The sequence below is a fragment of the Dendrobates tinctorius genome, unplaced genomic scaffold (assembly GCF_039654945.1).
Source record: "Dendrobates tinctorius isolate UK_male_01 unplaced genomic scaffold, ASM3965494v1 ptg000008l, whole genome shotgun sequence".
Lineage (NCBI taxonomy): Eukaryota > Metazoa > Chordata > Amphibia > Anura > Dendrobatidae > Dendrobates > Dendrobates tinctorius.
Window position 1 is genome coordinate 56917022 of NW_027361676.1, and position 14773 is coordinate 56931794.

Genomic DNA, 14773 nt, shown 5'->3' on the forward strand with positions numbered 1-14773 from the left:
TCGGGGCCCCATACTGGCAACATTTTCGGGACCCCTTGAGACTCCACCCAGGCTCCACCCCAGTTCTGCCTCCACACCTCAAACTCATCTTCTACACCACGTCCTCACCAATCTATTAACAGTTCCCAGCAAACACCAGATCACATACATAACCAGCAGCTTTTGTTTTGGCCAAAAGAATTTTTAAGCCACCACCACAACAAGGTAGACTCTTTTGGCCGGGCCATATTCTAGTCTTACTTATTAAACATTTCCTAAAATATCCAATACTCTTTTTAGGTTTATTTCTATTTATTTTTCTTTAAGGGAATGAGTGGCATATATTTTTTAGAATGACCATTAATAGCACATACAAGGGACAAAAACTGTCACACCATGACCAGACCATATATTACCACCACATAGCAACCGAATAATACCATATATAAGGAACAAATACCTCCATACCATGACGAGACCACATATTACCATCACATAGTGCCAAATAATACCACATACAGGGATAAATATCGCCACACCATAACCAGATCACATACTACCACCATATAGTGACCGATGACTACAATACAGATCATTAATAAAAAATTACACAACACTAATGCCATTATACACAGGAGCTCTGTATACAGTGTCAGTGTCCAGGTAATACAGTGATTACCTGTGACATTATACACAGAAGCTCTGTATATAGTGCACAGTGAACAGGTTATAGTGTATAGTGTCAGTGTACAGGTAGCACACTGACTCACCAGTGACGTCTCCAGCTGAAGTCCCTCATCTTTGCTTTTCTTTTTTATGCAGCGCAGACCGCCATCATTTCTTTCAGCCAGGACTCGTCTCTGCATAAAATAACACAAAGTTACCTAGAGCAGGGCTTCCAGAGGACATTCCCCATTTTTCCCCTTTCTTCTACACTACACATCTAAATACAGACGTGCACCCACCATTAATATATAATAATCCACTATTCCAAATATAAATTATAATTCAACACTGCGCCCCCACCAACAATAAATAGCAATTTCCCCACCTAATATATACATTAATTAGCCCCTGTACTCTTCCTCCAATTCATTACCAGTCACTGCATCCTCAATGTCCCCCAATATGTGCCTCCCGCTCCCCCAATTCATTATATTTATATGCCCCTTCCGCCCCAATTCATTGTCATGTCTTTCTCTCCCACCCTCTATTCATTATCAACTGCTCTACCCCACATTCAATACATCATTTACTCCCATCACCGTGAAAATTCATTATTTGCTCCCCCCCAGGTCCTTATTTGTTCTCCCCATGCCCCACCTTCAATTCAATTGATGTCCCCGTCCCTCATTTCATCATTTGCAGTCCCCCTCACTTCATCATTCGCTGTCCCCCTTCCCCCCTCTCTTCATCATTTGCAGTCCCCCTTACCCCCTCACTTCATCATTTGCAGTCCCCCATTCTCCCCCCTTTTCATGTGCAGTCCCCTTTCGTTCATGTGCAGTCCCCTATCCCCCTCACTCACATCATCATATGCAGCCCCCCTCCGTCATTTGCAGCCCCTTCCAACATTTGCAGGCCCCATTCCATAATTTGCAAATTGCAGCACCCCCCTCCATCATTTGCATCCACCCTTTCATCATTTTCAGCACCCCCTCCATCATTTGTAGCCCCCCTTCATCATTGGCAGCCCCGCTGTCATCATTGGCAGCACCCCCTCCATCATTTGCACTGCAGCACCTCTTTCCATCATTTGCACTGCAGCCCCCTACATCATTGGCAGCCCCACTATCATTTCCAGCTCCCCTTCATCATTTCCAGCACTGCCTCCATCATTTGCTGGCCTGCTCCATCATTTCCAGCACCCCCTCCATCATTTCCAGCACCCCCTCCGTCATTTGCTGGCCTGCTCCATCATTTCCAGCACCCCCTCCATCATTTGCTGGCCTGCTCCATCATTTCCAGCACCCCCTCCATCATTTGCAGCCCCCTCCATCATTTCCAGCACACCCTCCATCATTTGCTGGCCTGCTCCATCATATCCAGCACCCCCTCTATCATTTGCAGCCCCCTCCATCATTTCCAGCACCCCCTCCATCATTTGCTGGCCTGCTCCATCATTTCCAGCACCCCTCCATCATTTGCAGCACCCCCTCCATCATTTCCAGGCCCCCTCCATCATTTCCAGCACCCCCTCCATCATATGCAGCCCCCTGCATCATTTCCAGCCCCCCTCCATCATTTCCAGCACCCCTCCATCATTTCCAGCACCCCCCTCCATCATTTCCAGCACCCCCTCCATCATTTGCAGCCACCTCCATCATTTCCAGCACCCCCTCCATCATTTCCTGGCCTGCTCCATCATTTCCAGCACCCCCTCCATCATTTACAGCCCCCTCCATCATTTCCAGCACCCCCTCCATCATTTGCTGACCTGCTCCATCATTTCCAGCACCCCCTCCATCATTTCCAGCTCCCCACCATCATTTCCAGCACCCCCTTCATCATTTCCAGGCCCCCTCCATCATTTCCAGCCCCCTCCATCATTTGCAGCCCCCTCCATCATTTGCAGCCCCCTCCATCATTTCCAGCACCCTCCATCATTTCCAGCACCCCCTCCATCATTTCCAGCACCCCCTCCATCGAATGCAGCCCCCTGCATCATTTCCAGCCCCCCTCCATCATTTCCAGCACCCCTCCATCATTTCCAGCCCCCCTCCATCATTTCCAGCACCCCTCCATCATTTCCAGCACCCCCTCCATCATTTGCAGCCCCCTGCATCATTTGCAGCCCCCTCCATCATTTGCAGCTCCCCTTTCATCATTTGCAGCCCCTCCATCATTTGCAGCCCCCTGCATCATTTCCAGCCTCCTCCATCATTTGCAGCCACCTCCATCATTTCCAGCACCCCCTCCATCATTTCCTGGCCTGCTCCATCATTTCCAGCACCCCCTCCATCATTTGCAGCCCCCTCCATCATTTCCAGCACCCCCTCCATCATTTGCTGGCCTGCTCCATCATTTCCAGCACCCCCTCCATCATTTCCAGCTCCCCACCATCATTTCCAGCACCCCCTTCATCATTTCCAGGCCCCCTCCATCATTTCCAGCCCCCTCCATCATTTGCAGCCCCCTCCATCATTTCCAGCACCCTCCATCATTTCCAGCACCCCCTCCATCATTTCCAGCACCCCCTCCATCGAATGCAGCCCCCTGCATCATTTCCAGCCCCCCTCCATCATTTCCAGCCCCCCTCCATCATTTCCAGCACCCCTCCATCATTTCCAGCACCCCCTCCATCATTTGCAGCCCCCTGCATCATTTGCAGCCCCCTCCATCATTTGCAGCTCCCCTTTCATCATTTGCAGCCCCTCCATCATTTGCAGCCCCCTGCATCATTTCCAGCCCCCCTCCATCATTTCCAGCACCCCTCCATCATTTCCAGCCCCCTCCATCATTTCCAGCACCCCTCCATCATTTCCAGCCCCCCTCCATCATTTCCAGCACCCCTCCATCATTTCCAGCCCCCCTCCATCATTTCCAGCCCCCTCCATCATTTGCAGCCCCCTCCATCATTTGCAGCTCCCCTTTCATCATTTGCAGCCCCTCCATCATTTGCAGCCCCTCCATCATTTGCAGCCCCCCTTTCATCATTTGCAGCCCCCTCATCCATTTAATTCATTTGATAAAGATAAAGAAAACGTTTTTCATACTTACCTCACCAGTGATCCCCAGCAGGCACAGCTGCAGCTCCTCTTGTCATGGCAGACGCTGTACCTGGAAGGAGCCCGCCATGCATTGTATCACTTTCAGCAGCTAGACTGTATGGGCTGTAGTCAGGACCTGCAAGGAGCCCCTACATTCTAGCTACAGCCATGTCACATGACCAGAAGTCCAGGGAGGGCGGAGGGAGAGAGTCGGAGCTGCGCAGCTGTCAAGGTAAGGCTAGTTTCACACTAGCGTTTTTGAGCGCAGCGACTGCCTGCGCACGGCCGCCGCTAAGCCCCGCCCCCTGCCGCGCCTCAGCCGGTAGCTCCGCCTACCGGCGCATGACGCTGCATGCGCCCTGCATCCCCTATCTTTATCACTGGGACGCAGGCCGTGCTGCAGTTTGGTTGCGCCGGCGCACCGTCAAAAAGGCGCATGCGCCGCCAAACGCATACTGCGCACGGCCTGCGCCCCCAGTGATAAAGCTAGGGGACGCAGGGCACATGCAGCGTCATGCGCCGGTAGGCAGAGCTACCGGCGGAGGCGCGGCAGGGGGCAGGGCTTAGCGGCGGCCGTGCGCAGGCCGTCGCTGCGCTCAAAAACGCTAGTGTGAAACTAGCCTAAGACAGCTATGCACAGCTCAGAGAAAGCTGCGGGCCCACGTGTGCGCCTGGGGGAGCGGCCCGGGGGGAATATTCCTCCCTGCCACCCGGCCCAGCCCGCCCCTGCAAAGGTCATACACAGGATCACAGTACAGTACCAGGGATGAGACAGAGCGGATAATCAGGGCCAAGCAGAGATCAAAACCAAACAGACATATAAGGTACCAGGCAGAATCCAAAGCGATATCCAGAGAACAGACCGAGTCATACACAGAGAATCAAGTAACCAGAACACAGCACAGACACACTCAGGGGTCACCACACAATGCCAAGGGCGAAAGTATAACTGACAGGGATGGGAACCAGGGAGAGGCCACAATCATAGCCCCAGGTGTGCAGGTAAGCCTGCACCGGGATCACAACCTTTAACCCCAGAAATGCCAGTCATCAGCACTGGTTCCAAACATTAACCCCACGTGTGCGAGTCAAACCCGCACTGAGATCATGACAGATGCCAGGTGGTTGTGTGAGTGTCTCAGCCTGGGGACACAGAGAGCCTGTCTGTGTGAGAAACACACGTAAGTGAAAGCAGTGCCCACTGCAACTGTGGTTTGGCTGGACGGGAGAAGCCCGCCAGTTGGTAGTTAGGTTGTGCCTTGTTTAGTTAGTGACGGACAGGCAAGGATTTGTTTTATGTTTTATTTCCTTTATGCATTGCTTTCACCGTTAATAAACCTGACCCAGTTTCAGTTATACCCGAATCCCGGCTGTGCGCCTGAGTTTCATGCTGAACGCACGTGACCTTTGACCCCAGCAAAGGCGATCCCAGAGTGTTTTATCACATTGTGGTGGAGAACACGGGCATCACGTTGGAAACATGAGCATGGAGGATGTGGTGAAAGCGCTGGTACAGTCCACCGCCGTCCAGCAAGAAGCTAATCGGGTGATGATGGCCCAGCTGAAGGAGTTGGTGGACATGACAGCTACCGATCTTTCGCTTCTCCAGCAGGTGGTGCAGCGCCTGGCAAGCTTACCTGAGGTTAACCTGGAAGCCGAGTCAAGAGTGATTCACGTGAGTCAGTACTGGCAGAAGATGACGACCAAAGATGATGTCGAGGCATACCTGACCACGTTTGAACGGACGGCGGTGCGAGACAAATGGCCGAAGGCACGATGGGCCGGCCTGATTGCCCCGTTTCTTTCCGGTGAGGACAAAAAGGCTTATTATGACTTAGAACCTGAAGCCGCGCAGGACTTTGACAAACTGAAAGCCGAGATCTTGGCCCGGCTGGGAGTGGCGACCGCTGTCCGTGCACAGAGAGTGCATCAATGGACTTATCAGTCGGATAAACCACCGCGGTCACAGATGTTCGACCTGATCCACGTGACGAAGAAGTCGCTACAACCTGAGGTGCTGACAGCGCCAGAGATAATCCAGAGAGTCGTCATGGACAAGTACCAGAGAGCTCTACCCCCAGCCCTGAGGAAGTGGGTAAGCCATGGAAATCCTACGACGGCAGATCAACTGGTGGATTTGGTTGAAAGTTACTCCGTGGTGGAAGGACTCCGAGGCGACGCTACCCCTCCTCTTTCTTCATCATCTCCACGTTGAACCAGTAAGACTGTTCCAGGGAGTAGGGGAGAAGGAAAAATCCCAAAGACAGTGGGGGAGGAAACCGGGACTAACGTGTGTGCATGGAGACACCTGTTCGTACCTCTCCACAGTCATATGCATTACTACTTCCTATGGGTCTGTGCAACATAAAGTGGGGCTCGTCCCTGCGTTATTGCATGATGATATCTTGGGCCAGGATTTTCCCCACTTCTGGCAATTTTGGGAGAATCAGTTGATGCCCTCAGGTAATAGTGGACATGATTCTTCTCCCAGGGCGCGTGTGGGTCCCGAACCCCTGGAAGAGGTCTCCTCGGAAGACTCGGGGGGAAGAGTCTGCTGGAAATGACCTGCAGTTCCCGTTTTCAGTCATGGCGGTTGATACGGAGGAGACCAGGGAAGAGGAGGAGGCCGACAGCCGTCCACCTCCCCGTTTGCCGGATTTGGAAGTTCAGAAAGATGACTTCCAAGGCGAGCAAATAAAGGATCCTACCCTTTCTCAGGCTAGGAAAAATGTAAAAGTGATAAATGGGGTACCCGTAGAACCTGGCTCTAGGCTGGCATATCCTTACATGGTCCTGGAGAATGATTTACTATATGAGATAGAGAAAAAGGGGAAGACACGGTGCAACTATAGGCCGGTGAGTCTGACTTCTATACCAAGAAAGATCTTTGAACAAATTATTAAACAACATGTATGTCAGTACCTGGATAAGAATGAAGTGATTAAACAGAGTCAGCATGGGTTTGTAACTAATAAGTCATGTCAGACTAACTTAATTTCCTTCTATGACGGAATCACTGATTGGGTGGATCAAGGAAATGCTGTAGATATAGTATATCTTGACTTCAGCAAAGCATTTGACAAAGTCTCTCATACAATCCTTATTGAAAAAATGACTAAGTATGGAATGGACAAGGCAACTGTTGGGTGGATTCATAACTGGCTTAGTGATCGGACCCAAAGAGTGGTCGTAAATGGCAGCACATCCAGTTGGAAGAATGTCTCAAGTGGGGTACCACAGGGCTCTGTCCTGGGCCCTGTATTGTTCAACATCTTTATCAACGATTTAGATGAAGGAATTGAGGGTAAACTGATTAAATTTGCTGATGACACAAAGCTAGGAGGGATAGCTAATACTAGAGAAGAGAGAGAGGATTCAAAAAGATATAAATAAACTGGAGAAGTGGGAAGCAACTAACAGAATGGTTTTTAACAGGGAAAAATGCAAAGTTCTACATCTGGGCAATAAAAATGAAAAAAGCAGATACAGAATGGGAGGAATAGGGCTAAGCAACAGTGTGATGCAGCAGCAAAAAAGGCAAATGCAATGCTAGGATGAATTAACAGAAGCATACAGTCTAGATCACGTGAAGTCATTATTTCCCTCTACTCCTCTTTGGTCAGACCTCCTCTGGAATATTGTGTCCAGTTTTGGGCATCACATTTTAAAAAGACATCAACAAACTGGAGCAAGTTCAGAAAAGAGCGACCAGAATGGTGACCGGTCTGCAAACCCTGTCTTATGAGGAAAGGTTGCAGGATTTGGGAATGTTTAGCTTGCAGAAGAGAAGACTGAGAGGAGGCTTAATAGCTGTCTGCAAATATCTCAAGGGCTGTCACATTGTAGAAGGATCATCTTTATTCTCATTTGCACAAGGAAAGACTAGAAGCAATGGGATGAAACTGAATGGGAGGAGACACAGATTAGATATTAGAAAAAGCTTTTTGACAGTTAGAGTGATCAATGAGTGGAACAGGCTGCCACGAGAAGTGGTGAGTTCTCCTTCAATGGAAGTCTTCAAACAGAGGCTGGACAGACATCTGACTGGGATGATTTAGCGAATCCTGCTTTGAGCAGGGGGTTGGACCAGATGGCCCAGGAGGTCCCTTCCAACTCTACGATTCTATGAACTGTTAGTCGTGCCAAAACCCTACCAGCGGCAGGTGCTGGACCTGGCCCACGGATATGTGATGGGAGGTCACCTGGGTGTCCAGAAAACCACCGAAAGGATATTACACTGTTTTGTTTGGCCAGGCATGCATCACGATATTCGTGTATATTGTGAGTCTTGTCCTGACTGCCAAGCCTCTGCACCTAAGCCCCGGTTCTGTAGCCCTTTGGTACCCCTACCTATTATTGAGGTCCCGTTTGAGAGGATTGGGATGGATTTAGTTGGGCCCCTTCCACGGTCTGCACGTGGACACCAACATATCCTGGATTATGCCACTCGTTACCTGGAGGCCATCCCTTTGCGTAACCCGGCCACCAAGACGATTGCCAAGGAACTGGTGCATGTGTTTAGTCGGGTCGGTATACCAAAACAGATACTCTCCGACCAGGGGACCCCCTTTATGTCCAGGGTAATGAAGGAGCTCTGCCGGTTGTTACAAATCGAACCGTTACGCACATCCGTGTATCACCCTCAAACAGACGGGTTGGTCGAACGGTTCAATAAAACTCTGAAGCAGATGCTGAGAAAGGCGATAGACAAGGATGGGAAGAACTGGGACTATTTAATTCCGTATTTGCTTTTTGCCATCAGGGAAGTGCCCCAGTCTTCCACGGGGTTCTCGCCTTTCGAGTTATTGTACGCCCGACGTCCTCGCGGACTGTTAGACGTCGCCAAAGAATCCTGGGAGGGTCAGGTCACTCCGTTTAAAACGGTGATAGATCACGTATCCCAAATGCAGGACCGTATTGCGGCTGTTATGCCTATCATCAAAGAACACATGATGTAGGACCAGGGAGCCCAAAAAAGAATCTATGATAGGGGCGCCAAGATCCGTACGTTTGCACCCGGAGATAGGGTATTGATCCTGGTCCCCACGGTGGACAGTAAGTTCCTAGCAAAGTGGCAGGGCCCCTTTGAGATTAAGGAAAGAGTTGGTGAAGTAAACTACAAAGTATACCAGGCAGGTAAACGGAAACCTGAACAGGTTTGTCATGTAAATCTGATAAAACCCTGGAAAGATCGGTCTGCCTTGTCAGCGGAGCTGGCCCGTCCCGTCTGCTCGCATACCGTACCGGAGGTACGGGTTGCAGAGACTCTCTCGGAGCGGCAAAAGACTGAGGTCAGGCAGTTTCTACTTCACAACCAAAAGTTTTTCTCAGAAAAACCCGGGCAGACTACGCTAATGAAACATGACATCGTAACGGAACCTGGTGTCACAGTTCATGTGAAACCCTACAGAATTCCGGAAGCGTGCCGTGAAGCCGTTTCCCGAGAAGTGAAGGCAATGTTAGAGTTAGGTGTAATTGAGGAATCGCACAGTGCTTGGTCCAGCCCGACTGTGTTAATTCCTAAACCGGACGGCACAATCAGCTTCTGCAATGACTTCAGGAAACTGAATGCGGTCTCAAAATTTGATGCCTACCCTATGCCCCGGGTTGATGAGTTAATAGATCGGTTAGGAAAAGCCCGGTATATTACGACCCTAGACCTAACAAAGGGGTATTGGCAGATCCCTCTGGCGGAGGCTGCCAGAGAAAAGAAGGCATTTGCTACGCCGGAAGGTCTATCTCAGTATGTGTATATGCCATTTGGACTGCACGGAGCACCGGCGACCTTCCAGAGACTGATGGATCGAGTCCTGAGGCCACATAGGCAGTACGCTTTGGCCTATTTGGATGACATTGTCATTTACAGCTTGGACTGGGAGACTCATCTCCAGAAAGTACAAGCTGTTATTGACGACCTGTGGGAGGCAGGTCTAACCGCGAACCCCGAGAAATGTCACATCGGGCTAGAAGAAGCCCAGTATTTGGGGTATGTAATTGGAAGGGGTGTTGTTAAACCCCAGGTTGATAAGATTCAAGCGGTTCAGGACTGGCCGCAACCTGTCAACAAGAAGCAGGTGCAAGCCTTTCTGGGGATCGCCGGCTATTATCGCCGGTTCATACCCAATTTTGCAGCCATCGCTACCCCCTGATGGATCTTACCAAAGGGAAAGACTCCATCATGATTAAATGGAATTTAGCGGCTGAAGAAGCCTTCCATAGCCTAAAACGGGCACTTTGCTCTCAACCCGTACTGGTGACTCCGGACTTCCGCAGCGAGTTTGTGGTACAAACGGATGCCTCTGATACCGGTATCGGGGCTGTACTCTCACAAGCGAGGGACGGAGTGGAACACCCAGTCCTCTATCTCAGCAGGAAGCTGAATAAACATGAGAAAAAGTATGCGATAGTAGAAAAAGAGTGCCTAGCCATTAAGTGGGCTCTAGAGGCCCTCAAATATTACCTGGTGGGCAGAAAGTTCAGGCTGATCACTGACCATGCCCCTCTCAAGTGGATGCACTTGCACAAGGAACGGAATAGCCGGGTGACCCGGTGGTTCCTTGCCCTGCAGGCCTACACTTTTACGGTGGAGCACCGCCCAGGGGTACAGATGGGGAATGCAGATGCCCTGTCCCGAGTGCACTGTTTGGCGGGTGTCATTGATCGACCAGAGTGGTCTGAGCAGAGGGGGGGATATGTGAGAATCATGTTGGAATAGTGGATGAGGGCAGGTATATCTCGCCCAGATACCTTTCCTATGTGGCCTAGTCTGGTCAGTATCTCACCTGGTGACTAATGAATAATGGGAGGCGGATATAAAAGGATGCCAGGTGGTTGTGTGAGTGTCTCAGCCTGGGGACACAGAGAGCCTGTCTGTGTGAGAAACACACGTGAGTGAAAGCAGTGCTCACTGCAACTGTGGTTTGGCTGGACGGGAGAAGCCCGCCAGTTGGTAGTTAGGTTGTACCTTGTTTAGTTGGTGCCGGGCAGGCAAGGATTTGTTTTATGTTTTATTTCCTTTATGCATTGCTTTCACCGTTAATAATCCTGACCCAGTGTCAGTTATACCCGAATCCCGGCTGTGCGCCTGAGTTTCATGCTGAACGCACGTGACCTTTGACCCCAGCAAAGGCGATCCCGGAGTGTTTTATCACAGACCCTGTTTGCACTTTTTTGTTCCTATAGTGCAAAATGCTTTTTTTTACTATGCACTAGCTTACCGATTCATGTTTTTAAGGTGTTCTGTACTCAGAAATTCATCAAAGCCGTCAAAATTAAATGATTCAATGTGTCCATTCACAGCTTCTCTGTAGCATCTGTATGTCAGAGGTAGTGGTGGGAAACTTTACGCTACTAGAGCTGGAATTACCACTTCTGAATTCTCCAGTGCTTTTATACAATCTATTTCTGTGTGGTTCTTGAAGTATGTTCGAGGTCATTCTCCTGCTGGAAGACCCTTGACCTACTACAATGCATATTCCAGCTTTCTGACCCCGGACACTACATTGCAACCCAAAATCCTTTGGGAATCTTCACATTTCAAGGCACCCAAGAACACAGGCAGCAAAAAAATCCCAAAATATCATTGAACTTACACCATATTTGACCGTAACTACTGTGTTATTTTATTTGTAGGCCTCAATCCATTCACACTAAACAGGAGAATTATGTTCTTTGCTAAAAAACTCTATCTTGGTCTCATCTGTCCACAAACACCTGCTCGCCCTCTAACAATAGAAAGGGCCACCTGATGGCCCTCTGCAAATAGTTATGGCCGAAGATGACCCTGCAAAAAAAAAAAAAAAGACTTTCAATGTGTCTGATCATGTCTCTCACACCCCATGGCTGGATAAGGTATTAAAATAATAAAATTACAATTCCTGTGAAATGTTTTTTTCACCATTGAAAGCAATACAAACATGCAAAAACACTGTGTGTGAACTTAGCACAAGTTGTGGAGGAGCATTTTTTTTCGCCTTATATACTATTTATTAATCTGGAAAGAATGTTTCTTAACATTTTTTCCAGTCAAATCCATTTTAACTGTGGTTTTGTAGGTTTTATTGTTAGTCCGTAAAAGTGGCGTAATACTCTGACAACATTGTTCCCAGTAGCGACCTAGGATTCTTAGATAATTCCAGGGGTTTTCCCCATGCTGTTCCCATGTTATTTCAGCACTGTTTACATTGTTTACAGCAATTTTTAGACTCCCTCAAGACCTCCAGGGGCCCTCGGGAAAAATGCTTGAGTTTCCCATTGACTTCCATTGTAGTCCTTACTTGAGTGGAGCACCTGAGCATTACGATTTTCTCAAATCGAGTAGCAACTATCCAAGCATTTTAGTGCTTGCTCATCGCTAATGGTGATCATACATATTAGATAAAAGTGGTTTGGTGGTTGAACACAGTTAGTATAGGGAGACAGGGATACAACATAGCTGACAGCACTGTGCAGCTCTCCCCACACTAACTGCAATGAGATGAAAGCAGAAGGGAGTATTCAACCGTACTCATCTCTGTTCTGCCTCTGGTACTTTGTGATCACACATAGCTCTGCAGAGAGACCAGTGGGAAAAGCAAACTCTCTGTCTTTACATGTTTCACACAGGAGAAAGTCTGCTCTAAGATGTTGTGCAAGTATGTTAATTTTCACTCTATATGTTGCTGTCTGCTTATGATTGGTCAATGTCAAATAGTGGAAAAGCTACACTCTCGCAAAGTCAAAAACTCTGGTAATGCCCCCTTGGATTTATCATAATTTATAGCCTAAACTTTACAAGCTAATATCTCTGCAAAGGAGGAGAGGAGACATTAATAAATCAAAACTACGTTTTTCTGAGCTCATCAGCCACTTTTCCATGATGTAACTAGTGTAACCCATTATGGGCAAAGCCACCTTTGGTCATAATAACCAGGTAAAAAAAAAGCACAAAAACATCAGCTCACCGGGTAGCGAAATAGCTCAAAGTAGGGTGTGGTGCACGGCAGCCTCAGCCCAGTTCCTGAGTATGTGAGACATGAAAAAGGAGAAAAATTGCTAGCAACTACATAAATGAGTAAACTAAAACATCACAATTTTATTGTAGTACATAAAAATCCAAAATAAAATTTAAAAATACATACAAAAGATGAGACACGAGGTCTACGCATTTCAAGATTACTGTCTCTTGGTCAAGATAGTGTATCTCGAAATGCATAGACCCAGTGTCTCACTCTTTGTATATATTTTTAAACTTCTTTTTGCATTATTATGTACTTCAATAACATTGTGATGTTTAAATTTATTCATTTTGCTTTTGCTGGCATTTTTTCTCTTTTTTCATGCCTTAATAACGAAGTGCCATTTTTCATTTCTGACATTTGTCACTTTTTGTGGTAATAACTTTGAAATGGTTCAACATATCCCAGTGATTCTGAGATTGTTTTTTCATGAAAGATTGTACTTTATGACATTGGTGAATTTAGGTCTACAAAAATTAGCATTTATTTACAGTATGAAATTATTGGAGATTTGGTGAAAATTTATACGTTTTTATATACTTATAGCAGATAGACATACCAAACAAAATGGTCAATAAATAACATTTTCCATGTCTACTTTACATCAGCATAATTAATTTTGGACACAGTAAACTGCTAATGACCATGTCACATTTTCAAAGACCTTGAGGTGCCAGAGTAAACACTTTACATTTTGAAGACCTATTACACCCATCAATGAATTTATCTATGCATGCAGTGACTATTTTGGTCTCACGGTTGTTTTCCAGAAAAAAGTATGGATTTAAGGTTGCAGAGTCAAAATTGCAAAGTGGGTTGTTACAGTAACGACATTTACAGTGATGGCCAAAAGTGTTGGCACACTTGAAATTGTTCCAGAAAATTAAGTATTTCTTCCAGAAAATTATTGCAATTACACATGTTTTGCTGTACACATGTTTATTTCCTTTGTGTGTATTGGAACAAGACAAAAACAAACAGAGAAAAAAGGCAAATTGTACATAATTTTACTCAAATTGCCAAAAATGGGAGGGACAAAATTGTTGCCACCTTTCCAAAATGCTCGTTCAAACTTACCTATGGCAAGTAATAGGTGTGAGCGATATGAAAATTACACCTAAAACCAGATAAAAAAGGGAGAAGTTTATGTAATCTTTGCATTGTGTGTCTGTATGTGCCACACTAAGCATGGAGAACAGTAAGAAGAGAAGAGAACTGTCTGAGGACTTGAGAATCAAAATTGTTTAAAAATGTCAACAATCTCAAGTTTATAAGTACATCTCCAGAGATTTTGATGTTTCTTTGTCTACGGTGCGCCACATAATCAATAAGATTCTAACCATGGCACTAACGCTAATCTCCTTGGATGAAGACAACAGAAAGAAATTGATGAAAGGTTGATAGTCCTGATTGTGGACAAGCAGTTATTTTACCATAGAACCAGTGTACTTTTCAAGATACACTAAAATATAACTTTTATTATTTTAATCTAAAATAATTTCAAAAGCAATTGAGTATAACACTTGAGTGTTATGGCAATAGAATATTATGACAAAGCCTTGAATATCAACTGAGTGTTATGGTAATAGAGTATTATGAATTATGATAAAGCCTTAAATAATAATTGATTTTGTATAATAGCACTATGGCAGTAGAGTGTTATGACTTCACCTTGTGTTAAATACAATTGATTGTTCACTGTCTGCCTGCCTTGTTTTTTGGCCAAATAGATGCTGGTTATATGAAGCTATTATTGGTTCTTACATTTGTGTGTTATGCACTTGGCACTTTTTCTGCTTATGGAAACAATTTCTTTAATAGCAATTTCTACAGTTGTAATTTGGTCATGCTCAATAGGCCCAAATAGGGCAGGGTCAGCCGACGGTGAGCTAGAGTGCCATTTGCGCTGATATAGGGTGCCAATCTCCACAGCAAGGCAGGGACACAAAAGGGTTAAAATAGGGGGAGGCATTTGCCCCCTTCCCCGATAGGTATTTTTGCACTGTCCTGACAAAATAAATGGTTGCTGAATGAAGACACTATTGTATTTTATATTTGCTTGTTGCTTTATCATCTATTAAGTGTCTA